The 18188-nt window shown below is 38.1% G+C and overlaps 1 pseudogene; it reads right to left on the bottom strand.

Moving 5' to 3' along the window:
• Nucleotides 1-17804: 17804 nt before the first annotated feature.
• LOC117662056 (U2 spliceosomal RNA) lies at nt 17805-17912 on the bottom strand (annotated as a pseudogene).
• Between the last annotated feature and the right edge of the window lie 276 nt (nt 17913-18188).

Here is an 18188-nt window from a genome sequence, read left to right as displayed (position 1 = left end):
AATTGGGAAGCCACCTTGGGAGAGTTTTAGTTCTAAAAGGAGATACAAACCAATTTCAAGTCTTTTAAAAACTGAAGATAAAACAACAAGAATCTGTTAAATTTACTCATATACTTTCCTTTTAATTACAGATATACCCTAGTTTAATGTTAGTATTTTGAAACCTGGAAGATTAAAAACAATATTGAATTTTTATAGTTCATATGCCTCATTTTATACATCTACATCATCATCTCATTATCATTAAATTTGAAAAAAAAAATCTATTAAGAAAAAATGAATAAATCTGAAATGAATATTACTATGGGGAGACATATATTTTCACGTCTGAACAATTTGCAGGAATTAAGCAACATTATTTTGGACACATTAAAATCAGTGGTAAAATTAATTGAGATATTTGTAAGTCTGGGATGTATGACTGCTGTAATAAAATGGGAATAAGAGGCATAATTGGCCCTATGTACTTACTAAACTCAGCAGGTAATATTTTTAATAATCTGTGACAAAGTTATATTTTCAAATAATGTCACACCTTTATGTGTAAGTTTTTTCATCTTTCTTTACTGAGTGTAATTACCACTCAGTGACTACAGCAGAAGAATGGCACGAAGGCAATCTCCAATACATTATGATTTTTCCAATTGCATCTTGCATTTATTAATACACATATATTGAAGTTTTGTTTTAGAAAAGGCTCCAGAGAATATTGTGGCAACCAAGGAAGAAAACATGGGAACAGGATTCTCACTTGGGAGACCAATGTACAGGCTCAAATGATCTCACTTTGGATGGATATTGTGACTACCTAAAGAAGACTCTAGTGCTGGGAAAGAGGAGCAGCCACAAGGTGAATGGTTGTTTCTGAGATGTTTGAACAGAACAGAAGGTATGAAAGGGATAACCCAATCATACATAAAAATTATCTCAGAAACAAAACAAAACAAAAAATTACAGCCATATTACATACCCTCCAAAATCTTGTAAGTAAACCAAAAGACCTAGGAGAACAAGAATTTTAAAAGGGCTCATCTACAACGTGCAAGGTAAGGACTGTAATTGTCCCTATGAAGGATAGGCAGGCAGAAGACTAGTAGAGACATCTATGAACATCAACTAGTAGTCAGAAGACTCAATAAAAATTCAATGAAGATTCTCAGTCATCCAGATAGAGTTGAGTGAAAGTTGAGTCTATTTTGGAATGAGAAACTCAGCACAGCTAATTCACCATGGCCAACTTGCCATGGCCAACTCACCATGGGACAACTCACCACAGGACAATTCAACAAATACAAAAGTTACATTAATTTTGATGGAACTGTGGCCACTAATAAAATTAAGCCAATCCAGAAATTCAAGAGTTACAATAATTTTGATGAAAACATGGTCGCCAATAATAAAAGCACCTGAATGAAGAGACTGAATTGTCCCATGGCGAGTTGGCTGTGGGTAAATTGGCCATGGCGAGTGTTCCTAGACCCATTTAAGTAGCTTCTTCAGTCTGAGCAAGTTGGTTGGGAGGATCCATATATGTCGTTCAAGGTGGTTTCCTTTCTCACCTAATTTGAAAAGGCTCATTAGGTGAGTAGGCAGAAAGTTAAGAGTAGTTGTTCATAAATTCTTCTCTTAGGTAGCTTACCTGATGAACCTGTGAAGTCTTGATTTTCCTGGGGACATACATGGGGTTCCCCAACCAACTTACTCAGGCTGAAAAAACTACTTGGATAAGCAGCAAAAAGTTTCAGACCAAAAAGTCCAGGTGCCATGACTCAACCTCAACTCAATTTAAGACTAAAAACTCCTTAATCTCACAACATGTGGACAAACACAACCATAGCTTTAGTTGGGAAACTGTGAACATCCAAGATCAAGCTGATTCCAAAACTGCTAGGGAAGCTTGGCATTTAGACAAATCAGCCATTAATAGACACATAGAGATGAACCACATTTACACAACATTCAAAAGTGACAAAAAAGCTAAGAAGGAAAAAAAATCAGAACGCATCCTTTCCAGCAGCCAACATTTAGATAAGCAGGATTTACCACCAGAAAAACTATCAAGCACTTTAATCAAGGAACTACTGAGGAGAAAACCATAACCCCACCAACCCTGGTAGGGCAAGCTACTGTATATTAACAGGGAGTAAATGCCCCACTCACTTGTACTGATGATGTCATTTAGTTGGATAATGAAATGTCTGCAAGCAAACAACCAAGCTCAGAGAGCATCAGAAATTCTATAAGTCAACCCTAAGGCACACATATATATTCTATTCGCCTATGATGATTCAGGGAAAGTCATGATTTAACTTGAGTTTACATAAATACTTCACTATGAAAGCTTTCAGATAATCAAGTGAGATACAGTGCTGCCCAAAGGAAACAAATCTTCTTATGCCCTAAGAAATTATGAATTGGAGGCAGAGCGGATAGCATATTCATCATTATCCTCAAAGAGATGTGGCAATTTTCTGTGAAATGGAGCTATTTGATTGGTCTATCACAAAAACCAAAAAAAGTGGGGAATAGTTCACAGATGTACCAAAAACAGACAATCCCTGGCAGTCTTTATGGTTGGAGGAAGTGTTAAATAAAATGGGTAGGCAATCAATCTTCCTTACCTGACCCACTGAGGTACACTTAACCAGTTTTCCCTACTTGCAATGTTTCATAGCTCAGAAATGGCCACAAATGGGCATCTTGAGAGTGAGGTCCCCATTTTTGTAAACGTTGTGTTACTCTCTGCTTGATCACTACTGTTGTTGAGATGATATGCAATTTTTTACTACTTGAAATGCAATATTTACCTAGTGGCCAGCTTCCAATGTGATCTGCTTTCAAATTGGCTCACTCCCTAGTCTTTATATATTCGGTGTTGCGTTACTCAGATTGCTTTCTTGTTTTGGTTTGGTTTTTTGCCTGCCGATAGGCTATGCTACCAAATTCACATGGAATCTATAAATTTCACAACAGATTCCTCCAATGCTTGTAGTATAAAGCAAAAAACAAGTATCAGCATTCATTCACTCACACATGCACTTGCTCAATAATTGTATGAAATTCTTTATATACACTGAATTACTGTATATAGAAGTTTGCTGAAAGTTAAGGGTCTTGTAAAAAGAGAAATGCAATCAGAAACTAAAGTATGCAAGTATGCCACTAACTGAAATAATCTGGAGATAAAGTAGAGCCCAAACTTTTTAGTAAGGAAAGATAAATTGAGAAAGCTAAAGGCAAGTTGATTCTAAAAAGACTCCATCTCTATTGTCTGGCTCTACCTTAGCGCATGGAGAAGTCTATCTTTTTATATATTTCATTCATATTATATTCAAACTGACTATTGTCATGGAAATCTCTAGCTACAGAAAGAGTTTGTTTTGTTCCCAAATTTAGGGAACAAAAAAATATAAGGTTTTTTTCTGCTAGATTTTTGTACAAGAGATGCCTTCCTTAGGTCAAGCTTTTACAGGAGGGAACCCAGAAGTTGTTGGCATTGCTTTTTATGAGATTACAGAATATTCATTATTATTCACAGCGTTGTGCTATAGAGACCTTCCCTAAGCCAATCACATACGACTAAATTTCCCTTCTTAAATGTCAGTCTTCCCTTTAACTTATCTGTATACTTTTAGAAATCTTTCTCTCCACCAGGCAGAGATGAGGTATTGAAGCCATTATCTGCTTTCACACCTTCTGTTTTCTTGACCCCTGTGTGATTTGCTTCTGTTTGACCCAGCAAAGGAAAATTCTACAACACCAGGGTGATTGCCATGAAAGCAACAAGAATTAATCTCCCCATGTGATGCAAACAATAGACCAACTGCTAAGTGGTTTTGATTAATACTCTTTTACTCAGTTGTTCTATTTCACACTCTAGCAACTTAATACTGGAGGCTCATATTACGAGCACCCTCTCTCTCTCTCTCTCTCTCTCTCTCTCTCTCTCTCTCTCTCTCTCTCTATATATATATATATATATATATATATGTATATGTATATGTATATGTATATGTATATGTATATGTATGTATGTATGTATGTATGTATGTATGTATGTATATATATAATTTACATATAAATATATTGAATACAGTGTGACTGTCCTGGCATTTCACTTGCCATAACAACCAAAATGAAGACAAATAACATATACAGTATACTACTTAAACAGTGCTAGTGTTGAACAATTATTTTTGACCATCATATTCATTCTAATGCAACGATACATATATAGTATCTCATTCCAGGTCCACCTAGCCTATTTTTTTTCGTATTCTGACTTCCACCTCGTGCTCCTAGCCATTGATAGAATCAGTGGTGAAATCCAAATTTTTTTACTACCGGTTCTGTGGGTGTGGCTTGGTCGGCATGGTGTGGCTTGGTGGGCATGGTTTGGTGGGCATGGCAGGAGAAGGATACTGCAAAATCTCCATTTGCATCCCACTCCAGGGGAAGGATACTGCAAAATCTCCTTTCCCACCCCACTCTGGGGCCAGCCAGAGATGGTATTTGCCGGTTCTCTAAACTACTCAAAATTTCTGCTACTGGTTCTCCGAACTGCTCAAAATTTCCAATACCAGTTCTCCAGAACCTGTCAGAACCTGCTGGATTTCACTCCTAGATAGAATCTATTCCATGTGTCATAATATTCTGACTCTCCTTTATCTTTAATTTTTAACGTTAGTCTGTCCATTTCTGCACAGACTAGTATCTTCCTTATTATCTCCTCTTCTGAAGGGGTGTTTTCACTTTTCCACTGCTGGGAATACAACATTCTTGATGCTGTCAGGATGTTTTGTATTAGGTATATTGTCCCTTTACCATAGCTATCTGTTACAATGCCTTAAAGAAATAATTCTGGCTTGGACTATACGTTGTCTAACCATTTTTTCTAACCACATATGAATTTGTAACCAAAATTTCCTTGCTTTTTTACAGGTCCACCACATGTGGTAGTATGTGCCTGGTATTTGTTAATATTGGGGACATTTTACTAAATATTGTATCTTGCTGGGGGGAGATGCCGCCTATAGAATATTTTATACAGATTCTCTTTATATGATGTGCACCCTCTTGATTTCAATAGAAACCTTTACTGAAGCATTTTCCAGCTCATTCTATGGAAATAAAGTTGAAATAAAAGAGTGTTTCTTTAAAAAGTATATTTTACTAACATTAGTAGATTTAGGAATTGGTTTTGGAATTATATAACTTGCATTGGTATAAATGTTTTCAGATGTTACAGGGGATTCCCAACTTACGATCATTATTGACCCCAACATTTATGTCATTAAGTAAGACAATTGTTAAGTGAGTTTTGCCCAATTTTATGACCTTTCTTGCTATCGTTGATAATTGAATCAGTGCAGTTATTAAGTAAGTAAGATGCTTATTAAGTGAATCTGGCTTCCCCATTGATTTTGCTCGTCAGAAGTTTGCAAAAAATGATCAGTGACTCTGGAACACTGCAACCGTCATAAATATGAGCCATAAAAATTCAGCCAGGAGTCTGAATTTTGATCACATGACCATAGGGATGCTGCAGTGATCATAAGTGAAAAACGGTCATAAGTCACTTTTTTCAGTGCCATTGTAACTTCATACGGTCACTAAATAAACTATTGTAAGTTGAGGACTACCTGTATTGAAATCTCTATGGAGGATAATCAGGGGTTAATGTTACTGCTGTACATGTCACCCAGATATTACCTGAGAAGAATGCATGAACTTGTGTATTACATCCAGAACCCAGAATAGCATAAAACATAAGTGGGAACTGTGATAAACGAGTCACTTCTCCCGTTTCAGAGGTACAAGTGTCTTCATCCCATCCTGAATTCTCATTTATCGTCTGTCTTCCAGAAGCAGTTTTATTTAACCAGTCCAAAGACATTTTCATTAAAATATTGTTTTTATTATTACTACAGGGATCTGAATTATTATTATTTAGCTCTCCCGTATCCAAGATATGACATGATGGGTTCACCCACTAATAAACCTAGTATTTTGTTGTATCAGTTTCACAATATTGAACTGACACATTGGTATCAGTGATAATATAATTCTATAAATGCCATAACACTGGCCAGAAAGACACACCTAGCAATCAGGTAATTTTCCTACCTGAGGTGTCAAAGTAAGGTTTATATCTAAATCTTCTTTTCTTATGCTCCATAGCTATTTTTATTAGTCCACATAATGAAATAGCATATTCCTTTATATTTATCAGAAGTGCAAGTGAAAACTGACAATGGAGGAGGAGGGGGAAAGAAGAGGAGGAGGAAGAATAAAGGTAAAGGTAAAGATTCCCCTTGCACATATGTTCTAGTCATTCCCGACTCTAGGGGGCAGTGCTCATCTCCGTTTCAAAGCTGAAGAGCCAGCACTGTCTGAAGATGTCTCCGTGGTCATGTGGCTGGCATGACTAAATGCCAAAGCCGCACGGAATGCGGTTACCTGTTGTGGCCCGTCAGCGGCCTGTGCAGCTAGTAGCTGATTCCGACAGCGAGGAGGCTGGTGTGGTGCTGCGCCAGCAGCCTGTGCAGCTGGCACTTGAGTCGGACAATGAGGAGACTGGAGAAGATGTGGTGCCAGAGGTGGGGATTCAGCCAGGGCCTTCAGAACCTTCAGAAGGAAGGAAGAAGACAAGGAGCCTCTGCTCGATGCACGGGCGCACAGAGCTGCCAAAAGGCAGGAGTGGCTCCTCAGGAGGAGGTCTCCTCGAGAGTAAGGCTTGGGGCTAATTGGCCACTCCCTTAGCCTATTTAAGGACGGATGATGACTGAGGCAATTTGCAGATAACAACTTCATTCACTCTCCTTCGCGTCTGGATCTTAGTTCTCTGCAAATTGCTTCTGGGCTTTCTGCCAACCATAGTAAGATTATGATTATTTATTCTTTGGATTCTTGTAGGCTGTTAAGAAAGTTAACTAACAGCCTTTGTTTGAAAAAAAAACTGATTTAATTTAGTAAACTAAGGTTTGTACAGACTTTGTGTGTGCTGCGTTCTTTGGGGTCCGTAGCTGGGGCAGAACATTACCTTTCCACCAAAGGTGATCCCTATTTTTCTACTTGCATTTTTTACATGCTTTCAAACTGCTAGGTTGGCAGAAGCTGGGACAAGTAACGGGAGCTCACCCCGTTACGTGGCATATATAGCATATATATGCCGCATATATCATATCACATTGCATTATTAAGCCGTAGTTTAATTTGGTTTTTCTGATTCCATTTCTTGTTTTCCAAGTGAGACAGGCAAGGAGTTATATGATAAGTGCCTATGAATGACCTTTCTATTTTCCTTTCAAATTATGCACTAAACTTATCATTTCATTTTAGCCATTCTGCCTTCATTCTTATCGTCAGGTTTTCTCTCTTTCAGTGTCTGATTTATCTTCTGAAGTACTTCAATTCGTTTTGTGATCAGAGTTTTCATTCCCTGAACATTTTGGGTATATTGTTGTTCATTTTTTCATCTCTTGGTTTCCCCTCATTCCCTGAAGTGCATGGAGAATCCAGTAAGTATTTCATATGAATTATAGTCATGTCACCAAAAATTGAAGTTTTCAAGGCTGCTGAGGCAAGGAACATTTTTTTGGTTTTGTTTTCATTATAGTTTTGTAAAGGAAGTTTTGATTATAGCATTCAAGTGTTCTTGAATGCTATAATCATTTTCCAAAATTCCAGTTCTCCTCCCTGGAGAAAGCTCCTGGAGAACACAGAACATAGAATAATAGAGTTGGAAGGGGCCTTGGAGGTCTTGTAGTCCAACCTCCTGCTTGAGCAGGAGACCCTATACCAGGGGTGGGCAAATGTGGCCCTTTTACAACCTGTGGACTTCAACTCCCAGAATTCCTGAGACAGCTTGGCTGTCTCAGGAATTCTGAGAGCTGAAGTCCACAGGTTGTAAAAGGGCCACATTTGCCCACTCCTGCCCTATACCATTTCAGCCAAATAGCTCTCCAGTCTCTTTTTGAAAGCCTTGAGTGATGGAGCACCCACAACTTTTGAAGCAAGCTGTTCCACTGGTTGATTGTTCTCACAATCAGAACATTTCTCCTTTGTTCTAGGTTGCTTCTCTCCTTGATTAATTTCCATCCATTGTTTCTTATCTTGCCCTCTGATGCTTTGGAAAATAGTTTGACTCCTTTTCTTTGTGGCAGCCCCTCAAATATTGAAACGCTGCTATCATGCCTCCCTTAGTCCTTCTTTTCATCAGACTAGACAAACCCAATTCCTGCAACTGTTCTTCATAAGTTTTAGCTTCCAGCATCCTAATCATAATTGTTGCTCTTCTCTGCACTCTTTCCAGAGTCCCAACATATTTTTGTTGTTGTGGTGGTGAGCAGAACTGGATGCAATATTCAAAGTGTGGTCTTACTAAAGCTCTGTAAAGTAGTACTAGAACTTCACATGATCTTGATTCTATCCCTCTATTAATGTAGCCTAGGATTCATGACAGAGATTTCCCAGAATCTTTAAAAAAAAAAACGTTGGCTTTTTGTTGGACCTCAACTTATTAGGCAAATTGTACCTACCTATTACATCTTGATCAAATATTTTATCAGTACAATGCAGTATTTTGTTTGGTAGGGAAAATCTCACCTGAATTGCTAAATCCATCAATAACAGCCAGAAAATGAATGAAACCTTCTGGAGTAACAGGCTGCCCTTCACTGTAGTCCACATATACTGTGTCTCCTGGATGATGTTGGCTTTAATCATATAAAGAAAGTTTTAGTTTTGTATAATCTCTATTTTGTACTTTTGGGGGAACATCTTAGCTTACGTAGGTAAAACCTGGCTAGAAAGAATATGCACATAAAAGCCTACGAAAAAGAAAAAGGAACATTGTACCTTTACAGGGAGGATACTTGAGAAGAGGGTGTGGCTCACTGATGACACCTTACAAGGCAGAAATAGCTATTTGAGTCTCCCAAATTGCAGCACAGAGTTGTTGCTTTTCAGCAAGATACAAAAAGCCCAGAAACTTGTGAATGAGATTTCACAGAACTAGGGCTGAAGAACATCTTAGCTTACGTAGGTAAAACCTGGCTAGAAAGAATATGCACATAAAAGCCTACGAAAAAGAAAAAGGAATATATGTGTGTGTGTGTGTGTGTGTACAGTTAATATTTCGGGTTTCTTCCCGTGTAATTGTGAACATATCCCTAAAAATATATATATATTTGACCACTTAGGTGGCTTATCCAAAGCCTAAATTGTCATACATTGGCTAATATTTTATCGACATCTTCATGTGCCAGGTTATCAATATAAAAATAATATGTTCTTCTTCCTCTTATCTAGAGACCATAGCAGTTTTTGTAAGGGATGAAGCTACTGCTTTAGAAGGTATCTGCAAGTGCATTATATTTATTAATCTGATCTTGTTCTTCCGTTTGGGTTTCAGCTTTTTTTGTCAGATTTCAGAAACACTTTACCAAATGTTGACAAGTTTCCATTGTTTTTATGAAGCATCAGACAATTATCTTTTTTGCCAGTATTTTATGTCATACTCTATGCTCTTCGTGATATATTCACTCTCTGTAACTATAGCAACCATATGTTCTTTTTCTTGGTTGAAGTTTCAGGGACATTTAATACTGTTTCTGTTTCTGGCTTATATAAATGCTAGGTATGCATTTTTTGGCCAGTTGTAGAAACCATGGCCCACATATTAAATCTTCCCATTATTGTAAAACAAAGAAGGAAAATGAGGGTGGATGCAGTGTTTGAGAGTATTACAGTGTTAAAAAAAAAGGTGTTAAGCAGTGTTAAAAAGGAAATGCAAACCCTTGGTAAAATATTTTCAAGGCTGTTAGAGTTTGGTTTAAGGATTGAACCTTCCCACATATTCATAGTAGCAACTAACAAGGAAGCAAAATTTGGTCTCTTCTCCTTAGTTCAAGGCTGCTTGATTTTTAAGTAGTCAGAAATTTTTTCCTTGGTTTCAACCCTAGTTTCTATTCTCCCTCTCCGTTTCAAAATCATGCCTCGGAGAATCCTCTCATGTTGTTTGGTATATAAAAGATTAATACCAGTCTCTGATGTGGCAGGTGGGATGAAAGGATAATGTCTGGAGTCCATGGTGCTCTTTCTGGGTATTGTTTTTTGCTTCATTGATAGACCAAGCCAAATCCAAGAATGTTAGGGCATTCCTGGATGCTTGGCATTCAGAGAAATCAGTCAATAGACACATAGAAATAAACCATATTTACACATCATTCAAAAGTGACAACAAAGAGATAAGAAGGAAACAAAAAGACTGACTCCAGCAGCCAATACTCAGATAAGCAGGGATTAACACCAGACAACAAACAATCAAGCAGAAAACAGGCTAATCAAAGAATTACCAAGGAGAAAACCACACCCCGACCAACACTGTCAGGGTACTACATCTAAACGAGGAAAAATATCCCACAAGCAATAATGATTATTATGTTACCCAGTTGGATAATGAAATACCTGAAAGCAAACTACCAAGCTTGGAAAATACTCCATAGTTCAACCTTGAGTTGAACATATTCTCTTCTATGGGGTGTAAATTGACATATCTGACAATTATCATATTCTTTTCCTTTTCATGTGGCCCATGGGTATCCTCATAGTCCACATACACATGTCTGAACTAAAAAAAAATCTAGTGAAATTGTCAATAATACATATATTGCCTGCTGGGGTCTTCATCATTGCATGTTATATCTCAATGATAGTCAACCAGTCTTTTCACTACTCACTGAGATACAAGTAACCAACTTGCAATGCTCTATGGTTCAGAAATGACTGAAAATGGGTATCCTGGGTGATTAGTGAATTCTTTCTATAAATAACATTAAATAAAAGTTTTAAAATAATTCTGCACATCATCTCCTCCCATTTATAAGTCAACGATGTAATCACTTTTCAGCTATTAAGTTAGGAATATAAGGGCTTTCAAAATCTATTTGTAAAAGCTGTTCTCTTTCTTTGTGTTGCTGGCAATTTTTTAATGAACAAGAACTACATTTTGAACTTCTTCATGCCCTGGGCTAATGCAAAACATTTTGATGCACTGTTTGTAATTCATAGATTTTGCCTTGCTACAGCCTCTTAGAGGTGCATAGTACCCAACATGAGCCAAGCAACTTGATGTTGTGATGCATAAAATCCCAAAGCACCTATCCTCATCCTGGCACAATCAAAACACAGAAATAAAAAATTCAAGAACAATTCATTAAAGTTTGGAACACCTAAAGTTATTGCTTCACGGTGCCTAATTGTTGAGTTGGGCTGTTTTTTTATTTATAACCCCAATCATCCTTTCATTCTTGCATTTCATTCCCGTGTAAAATGACAGCTGGGGACTAATTCAAGATACTCTGTTGCCTGAAGCAAAGAAATAAACGTGGAAGCCATCCAGTCAAACAATACCCAAAGCAAGCTAGGTTACTCTGGTTACCTAGGCAGAAAAACTAATCCCTACCAAAATATTAGGAGTGTGCACAGACTATGTACTGTAATCTGAATGGAAAACCTACAAATGGATCCCTGCAACATTAAACCAAACTGATACTGTGTCACAGTACCAAGCATAATTCAGAAAAACTCAGCACTATTTTTCCATAGTCTACAATGAGATAGGAGTAATTAATTTCCCCATTTCAATGTTCAGTACAGCCAATAGAATTACTTTTTAGGGCTGCACGAAGCTTTGGATGAATGATTAGATGCGAACAAGCTTCAGTCAAATCAAAGCCTTCAGTGCAGATTAGAAAATCAAACTGGGGCCTTGCTCTGAAGCAACAAATTGAATCGGGTGGCTTCAGACCTTCGCTGGTTTTTCTGCTATTTCTGTGAGATTCTCACAGACAACATTGAATGTTGTAACTTCACTATTATATATGGAGCAGAGGTGCTATTCAGCAGGTTCTGATAGGTTCTGGAGAACCGGTAGTGGAAATTTTGAGTAGTTCAGAGAACTGGCAAATACCAACTCTGGCTGGCCCCAGAGTGGGATGGGAATGGAGATTTTGCAATATCCTTCCCCCAAGAGTGGGGAGGGAATGGGGATTTTGCAGTATCCTTCTCCTGCTATGCCCATCAAGCCACGCCCACAGAATCGGTAGTAAAAAAAATTGAATTCCACCGCTGATATGGAAGCTTCTTGGTGGGATGGAGTGAAGAGTAGTTGGCTGACTGATAGGAAGGGCTCTCTGCCAATGGCAGCAGCCATTGAGATTTGTCACCTTATTAAACACTCTGCCCATCCAAGCTCTTTCAGGGTGCAAGGCTAACCTTGCTTTAAAAGGCTTTGTTCATGTGACTTGGCTCAGAACGTCTTTACAAGCCTAAACGTTGCAATCTCCAGTCCTAGTGGAAAATAATATTTCTTTTATGCTGGTCCTGCCAGCACTAGTTGAACTCAGCTCTTAGCACTCTGGAAGTCCCTCAAGGCTCGGGTGGTTTCTTATTTCTATACTATATATAACAGGGTAAAGTTAAAACTGAGGCCCAGTTTGGATTAGTAGTTAAGGTGCAGGCCTACAAACCAGGAGACTATGAATTCTGATCCCACCACACAGAATTCCTACAAGGTCATACCTTCAGGACCTCTGATAGTGCAGTGGTTACAATGCAGTATTGTAGGCTAATTCTGCCCACAGTCTGGAGTTCAGTCTTAATGGGGCTTCTATCCTCCCAAGATTGGTAAAATGAGGACCCAGATTGGGCAATATGCTGACATTGTAAACCACTCAAAGAGTGCTGTAAAGAACTATGAGGCCAAATATAAGACTAAGTACTATTGCTATTGTTATAAAAGATAGCTGGGTGACTTTTGGCCGGTGGCTCTCTCTCAGACCAACTCGCCTCACAGGGCTGTTGTGGAGAAAACAAGAAGAGTAAGGAGTATTATATTTGTTGGCCACCTTGAGTTATTTATAAAGTAATACGGGCAGGCAGGAAGGAAGGAAGGAAGGAATATTTAAGAGGTGTGGTGGCCCAGTGGTTAGAATGCAGTACTTCAGGTTACTTCTACTTCTACTGACTGCCTGCAATTTGGCAGTTTGAATCTCACCAGGCTCAAGGTTGACTCAGCCATCCATCCTTCTGAGGTCAGTAAAATGAGGACCCAGATTGTTGGGGCAATATGCTGACTCTATAAACCAGTTAGAGAGGGCTGTAAAGCACTGGGAAGCAGTATATAAGTCTAAATGCTATTGCTATTGCTACCCTACAGTGAGGAAAGATTCAACAAGATTACCTTGACAGGTGATGATCCAAACATGTAGCGCTTTTAAGACAAATGGGGGTCAGTGGTGGGTTGGGAGAGCAGGCTATGAATGCCATTTGTTTTAAAACCAGCCTGTTTTCCATAGCATTGTTTTTGCTGTATGGTATGGTAATTAATTAACTACCATAGAATATTATCAGCAAACTGGGACTCTGATACTGTTCAGAGTTTGAAAGTTTTCTTCAGCATTTTCTTTGAAGCTGATAACTACTCAAGGTCAACCGCCGTGGCATACCAGGAGGATGGCATCATCGGATGCTGCACCCCACATGATCCCTGGGGGGAATGTGGATTGGATAATCCTGGCTGGATGGTTGGGGGAAGGGTTTTAGGGATGCTTTCTATATGTAATTTTCGCACCTATTACCTCAGATCTTGCTTTTCTTTGATTGCATTCAGTTCATACTCACTAAAAGTACCTTTCTCTATGAAAAATGGAGTCGGGGTTTTTCTTTCTTGAGTACTGAAAGGAGGCACACCTGACACAGTCCTTCCTGGAAGAGGCTAATCTTTTCAAGAAACTAGCACCAACCCTCCGGACATCCACAGAAACATGAGGTCTAAAACAGCAATGCTATAGAACAGTGATGGAAAACCTTTTCGGCACCAAGAAAGGGAGCATGCATGTGCGCACTCATCTGGGCCAAGACCAGGAATAGGAGTTGCCCAGGGGAGTGCATGCGCTGGGGAATGTACTTGAGGTTTCTTCATGTTACTGCCGGCAAGTCTTCAGGTTACTGCTGCTCATGCGCATGCGCTGATCAGCTGGCCAGCGCACATGCTCACTCCAGAAAATGGAAGACCAGCTCTTCCAGTTTCTGGCACTGATGCAAGCACAAAGGCCAGCTGATTGTAGCGCATACATGTATTCCAGAAACCCAGAAGATGAACGGGCGATGCTGCATGTGCCAGGCAACATGGCTCCACGTGCCACTTTGGGCACGCATGCCATAGGTTCGCCGTCACAGCTATAGAATTTCACAAGATCACATCCATTTTTGTTTTGTTTTGTTTTTTCAAGTTCTGCTCTGAAAAAGTCAAACATTGCCATTGCGATCTCCCCAAGCTGAAGAACCCTCTGAAGCCACTACTGAGAGAGATCCATCCCAAGAGAGATGAAGCTCACCTGGTAACTAGGCCTTCTAGTTCTCATACTATCACAAAAATTTCAGCACTCAAGGCTATCAAAGGACTCACCCTACAAAAAGCAAGTGGAAGAGGGAAAACTTGCTTTGAGAGTTTGGGCAATGAACAATTTTAAATGTTTGGTTTCAAAGTTAGAGTAGGATACTGTATTAATTAATCCAATTTCTTTCTTTGTTAGAAATGGGCAATTTGGAAATCTATTGTATTGGTCATTCCTAAGCTCCCCTATCTCTGCCTTAGAAGAGGGAGAATATTTAATATATGTAATGCCATAAAACCCTTGAACCCTCTCAGGCTTAAACATAAGAGCCTTAACGTTAATATCAGCTGAAGTTTTGAAGGAGGTTTTTGAGCATACAAAAGGCTTGCACAGACTGCATTAAGGCTGATTTAAACTCTCCTCCATGATGTCCATCAGCATTTCAAGGCTTTCTCCACCTTTCCTAGCTTTTAACACTGCCCATGGGAGAACATCATATTAAGATAACTTCCAATTGACATTTTTCAAAGTGTAAAGACTAAAAAAGTTGCCAAGACTACTGAAAGGACAACTATTTTCTGTTTCAAAAAATAAACAAAAGTAATTTCTAAATTTATGGGGAAATTTGGTCATGATTTTAACTTCATGGAGCTAGGGAATGTGGATTCAGATTTCTACTTTAGATTGCTACATGTACCGAGTTCATAGCTAGAACAAGATCCAGAGTTGGACCTATTAGTATTTCCAGGAATAAATATCCAGTGTCATAAAAGAGCCACGGTGGCGCAGTGGTTAGAATGCAGTACTGCAGGACTTCTACTGCCTGCCGGCTGCCTGCAATTTGGCAGTTTGAATCTCAACCAGGAAGGTTGACTTAGCCTTTCATCCTTCCGAGGTGGGTCAAATGAGGACCCAGATTGTTGGGGGCAATATGCTGACTCTGTAAACAGCTGAGAGAAGGCTGTAAAAGCACTGTGAAGCAGTATGTAAGTCTAAGTGCTAATACTATTGCTAGTCTTTCCAGGAATAAATATAGTGTCACGAAGATCTGCTGTAATGTTACATGATCATTTTAGTTTTTTTCCCCTGCTTTTATATTTTGAGCTGAAACTTACTGTTTTTGTACTACAATATCCCACCATATCTATTTTCTCTCTATTTTTTTTGCCCCAGATTTAATTATCACTTGATTAACTTTAGTGCTTTTAGCTGCTTGTGAAGAGTCAGAGCAGAAGAGATAAATCAGAATAGAGCATTTATTACGAGTAGAAGTGGTCTGTTCAGAATATTTCTTCTCTACAGAAAGTTCTTTTCCTTGGTGCTAATTGTAGGTAGTCTTTGACTTACAATCATTTGTTTAATGATGGTTTGAACTTACAACAGCACTGAAAAAAGTGACTTATGACTATTTATATACTTACGACCATTACAGCAGCCCCATGGTCACGTGAATATATATATTTGCATGCATCAGGTTTGCTTTAATAACATTTCCAATGTAAGTGGGCTATGGGTTATGCCCTCTGTTAACCTAAATTTGAGTAGAAGCAAAAGAAAAATGAAGTGTCAGTGCTTCTTTTATGATTCCTAAGAGTCACACATTTATTCATTTAAACCAGCATAAATTAAAGGGAAAAGATTTAATGATCTTGGTGTTTTGGCATGTAGTTTTATTCAAACCGCCAGCCTATATACTAATTTATGGGCTTAAAAAAAACCCTAACAGATTACTTACTTGTGGGATCTATACACATTTATATTTTCTGTTTAGCAAATACAACCGGCTCCCTCCTGAGAAAAATATAGTCTCCAAAATATACCCTAACAAACTTTGCTCTGCCTCTAAGAAATATCAGAATTCAATAACTAAAGTCCCAGGGACAAAACAATTAGATGAATAAATGCACAAAGTCGGTAATACTAAATTTTTTAGTACTGAAATTATATTTGTAACCTAATATTTGTAGCAAACATGTAGCAAAAAAAAAATTTTTTTCTGAATAAATGGCTCATAGTGGAGCACTGAAATCATAAGAGACCAGAATTTCCTCCAGTCTGTATACATATGATTATCAATGAATGAGAAGAGTAGAAATGAATCCAATGGACATAATACCTCATGCTTTTCTCCAATGCCAGTCCTGTAGTTCTCTTAGTAATTGAGACAGATTACCCATAGCAGAAAGTCTGCATTACTCTTAATTTACTACTCTTATCTCCCAGGGTTCTAAAACATGTTGGGAATCCATATGAGTAGAGGAGGTTTCTTCTGCACAAGTTACCTACCTGATCTGTGGAAGATGATGAGGATTTAACATGTCATTTAACACATCAAGGACCATTCTCTTGGCTTTCCATGATATAGGATCTCCTGCTTGAACTGGGGGTGGTTGGACTAGAAGAACTCCAAGGTCCCTTCCAACCTTATTAATCTATGTTAATGTGATTCTAACTTTAAAGACATATGGGATGGAATGAAGGAAGATAGCAGAAGACTTCTTAGCTCTCATCTGCACCATTTCTTGCAGCAAACCAGGGAAGAGTGACAGTGGTCTACTTTTTCTTTGTAAATTCATTCTTGTCATTTAGGAATGAAAGTCAGATTCATATACCACATTTTCTTTTTACCACAATTAGTATTACTTAATCAGAGAATTAAGTAATAACTAATGAAGAACTAAATAAAATTTATTTTTTCAAGGTCATTCTAAAAGAGAATGTGGAAAGAAAACAATAAATAAATAAAAAATTACATTTAAAAACCAGAAAGAACCTTGGCAATGTGTGGTAAAAAGGTAAAGGTTTCCCTCGCACATATGTGCTAGTCGTTCCTGACTCTAGGGGGCGGTGCTCATCTCCGTTTCAAAGCCGAGGAGCCAGCACTGTCCGAAGACGTCTCTGTAGTCATGTGGCTGGCATGACTAAATGCCAAAGACACACGGAACGCTGTTACCTTCCCACCAAAGGTGGTTCCTATTTTTCTACTTGCATTGTTTACGTGCTTTCGAACTGCTAGATTGGCAGAAGCTGGGACAAGTAATGGGAACTCACCCCATTATGCAGCATTAGGGATTCAAACAGCTGAACTGCCGACCTTTCGATCAACAAGCTCAGCATCTTAGCCACTGAGCTACTGCATATATCCCTGAAAATGTTAGTCTGCTAAATGTGCTTTTGCCTTCCCTTGAAATTTATATGATGTTTCTTCTGAGCATAAATATAAAACCTACCTTGAAATTAGGAATATGAGACTCAGTATACATATATTATTTTACTATAAATTTTCTATTTATTATAGAAAGACAATATTTCAGTCTGTTTCTAGCCCATCTTTCTACTTTACCTAATATATGGAGCTGTTAGCAATAAGCAATTTCCTCAATCAAAATGTTTTCAAAACAAATAAATTTTCCTGATGCATTTTTAATATTAGTATAAAGTTCATTGATGCAAGCTCTTTTTTATATATAAATACTACACTTGATCTTAGCCAAAAGGCCGAGAAGTGATAATAAATAACTTTCCCTTTTTATATTTAATTTTATACATAGCTGCATTCTTCATTTTTTTTTAACTCTTTAATTTTGTAATCTCAAAATGGTGTTCAATTTCAGTCTCTTCTACATATTGGAATGGATTCTGGGAAATCACAAACCTGTTGAAATTGTGCTTAAATGAAATTGTGTCAGATCTAGTCTTGTGCCTTATTGACTTTCTCATTGAATAAAATGCTGCAATAAATATTTATTGCTGATTTAGATTACGATTTGATTCAAAACTATGTGT

This window comes from Pantherophis guttatus, chromosome 2, assembly GCF_059756535.1.
Source record: "Pantherophis guttatus breed Tessera chromosome 2, ASM5975653v1, whole genome shotgun sequence".
NCBI classification, from domain to species: domain Eukaryota; kingdom Metazoa; phylum Chordata; class Lepidosauria; order Squamata; family Colubridae; genus Pantherophis; species Pantherophis guttatus.
The sequence above is the reverse complement of the archived record's forward strand: the minus strand, read 5'-3'. Positions and strand labels throughout refer to the sequence as shown.